Here is a 3214-nt window from a genome sequence, read left to right on the forward strand (position 1 = left end):
TGTTACGACAAATAATGGGCTGAGAAAGCCGACCTGCATAGACCCATTCAGCTATTCTAAAGTCGGCTATACAAATGTTCTTGAAGAAACCAAAACCACCACCTACATGGCTAACTAGGCCCAAAACTGATTGATCGATTTCCAATGCTCGAGTAGGATTGAGTTTCACAACATAACCCAACTCTTCAGTCTTCGTTGCTATTTTTAAAATGGACGTTACCAATGTGCAATTTTTAATTCATTTGAAAAAAAAAATTATATTAAATATTGAATCAAATGTGGTTTTTGAAATGGCATCACGTACATATTGAGAATTTATCGAAGCAATTTGTTTATAGAGTGCTCCTTGTATAAAGTATAAAAATTTTGAAAGCAATCAATGATCTTTATTTTCTAAATAAAAGGTTATGTATTAATTATTAAATTAAATATTGATTGCAATAATGTAAATAACTTCTTTACGTGTAACAACGTAAGTCACTTTGGGTTTTGGCATGGTATTACATAAACAATTTGAATCTATCAAAGAAATTAGTTTATTGAGTGCTCCTCGTTAAAAGCACAAAAATTTTGGAAATAATCAACTTTGAATTGATATAATAAAGGGTAAAAAAACATACTACAATTAGAAATTAGGTAGGTGGTCATTTGTGTTGTTTTATATGGCTTTTTTTAGTCTATATATATATATATTACCATTTCATTAATAGAAAGGGTCATTTTTGAATCAAGTGGTTAATTTCTTTGGTCATCATCATACCTAATGTTATACTAGTATATTATAAATAATTAAAACTTTTAGGTTATATACATGCTTGGTCAGTGAAACTAACGGAATCCTAGCCAAAAGTCCAAATAAAAATTATTCACATGACTATATAGAGAACAGATAAAATTATTGCTCTACTTTGGCTGTAAAAGGAGAACAGATAGAATAAATTCTCCATTTTAGACACCAAGATTAGTTCTTTTGCTAAACCAATCATGCCTCTTCCATACCTGCAGGGTTTTTTAGATGCAGCCGAAGAAAATTTCAGGTCCCAGAATCTTGAAGGAGCCATAAAGCAAGCGAAAATGGCCAGAGACTACATCGATCAAGTCTTGATAGCTTACCGTGTTCACTTGGCCTCGCAGGAGAAAACCAATGATGTCCCCGATTATTACGCTGTTCTCGGGGTTCGAGACTCCAACGCTGATAAAGATGCTATTAAAAAGGCCTTCAAGCAACGGGTCCTCAAAGTCCACACCGACAAGAACAGCTCTGCAGCGGCTGACGGTGCATTCAAGCTTGTTTCCGAGGCCTGGGAGGTCCTGTCAGAACCCTCTTCAAGACAAGCTTACGATGAAAAACGACGACGCTCAGCTAGTCCATGTAAACAACATGAATGTAGTGAACAAGATGAGACTGTTCCAAAATCATCTAAAGGGCCCGCCTCAACGAGTACAAAAGATGAGAGTGGTGCAAGTGAACAAGCGGAGCCAAATTCTTGGTCAGGAGCTGCGGGTCAGAGCAATACAGGCGCACCCAATAATCAACCTTCACCTCATGGCAGTTCAGGATTTCGAGCAGAAGCAGCAGGACGATATGGTGCAAGTGCTTCACAAGATCAAGATCCATTCTACAACAGGACAACGAGATCAGCAAATTGGAGTGGCACGTGGCCCACAAATAACCCGCCTCCTTTCCATCATTCTTTTGAAGGAGCATGGGTGAATGGGTTCAAAGCTAACCAAGCTTTTTATAGAGGAGCAACAGGTTTAAGTGGTGGAACTACTGCTACAGGTTATCAAGCTCCACCGCCTAATAATACCGCCAGAGCCTCATGGACAGAACGGCAGATGTACGAAAGACCAAACCAGTATGGCCAAAGTCCACCTAATTGTGGAGCGAATATCGGATGACGTCGGAAAGACCGAACCAGTATGGTGAAGGTCCATCCAATTTCAGAAATTTTTTTGTTGGTGTTTTAATTTCTTTTGGTTTTCTTTTTTTACTTTTGTTTAATTATGTATAGTATAGATATTCGTATCTACTTTGTGATTACGAAGATGTTAGAATTTGGTTTTTCTATTGAAGATTTTGTTGCTGGTTTCAGTGGTGCCTTGAAGAAAATTTTAAATTTATTTTTTATTTTTTAAGTGTGTTTTAATTGCTTTGAAATAATATCTAAAATAATTTTTAAATTATTCAAAAATATTTAGAATAGTTCATACTTTTTAAGTGCATTCAATTACATTTTTATATTTTTATTTTAAATCAAACAAGAAAATATTTAGTTAACTATTATTGATCAAAATAAAATGTCATTTATGATTTTATAAAATCTTAAGTTAAATAACGTCGATGTAATATGTTGATATATTATAGTAAATGATCATTTGATATACTAATATAACATGTTGATATGATTATATAATATCTTTAGAAATTTTGTTGTTGGGGTTTTAATTTAATTTGATTTATTTTTGTTTTTTTAACCATGTATAATATAGATATTCATATCTACTTTGTGATTTTGAAGATGTTGGAATTTGGTTTTTCTATTGAAGATTTTGTTGCAGGTTCAAGTGGTGACTTGAAGAATATTTCAGATTTCTTATTTTTTTTGTCAATGTTGTTTTAATTTTTTACATATAAAGAAACCTATTAGTAATAGCCCATGGTGCCAACTGCCGAGAACTTCTAAGAAAGCAACCGCTTACATAACTAATAAACCCAAAAAGGATTGATCGATTACAAATACTTGAGTAGGATTGAATTTCACAACATAATCCAGCTTTTCGGTATTCTTTGCTGCTATTAAAATGGGAGTTACTAATGTGAATTTTTTATTCATTTAAAAAGATAAATAAATTTTATATTAATTATTGAATTAAATGTTGAATGCAATAACGTGTATAAGCTAATATGGTTTTTGACATGGCATCACTTAAATATTGAGAATTTATCAAAGCAATTTGTTTATTAAGTACTCCCTAATAAAAGTACAAAAATTTGAAAATAATCAACTTTGAATTGGTATAAAAAAGGTGAAAAATCATACTATAAGTAGAAAATAGGTAGTTGTGTTGTTTTGTATGGCTTTTTTTAAGTCTTTATGCTTTACCATTTCATTAATAGAAAGGGTCATTTTGAATCAAGTGGTTAATTTCTTTGGTCATCATACCTAATATTATATTACTATACTATTATAATTAATTAATGCTTTTAGTT

Source organism: Theobroma umbraticum, unplaced genomic scaffold, assembly GCF_002168275.2.
Source record: "Theobroma umbraticum cultivar Fairchild unplaced genomic scaffold, ASM216827v3 scaffold_56.0, whole genome shotgun sequence".
NCBI lineage: Eukaryota > Viridiplantae > Streptophyta > Magnoliopsida > Malvales > Malvaceae > Theobroma > Theobroma umbraticum.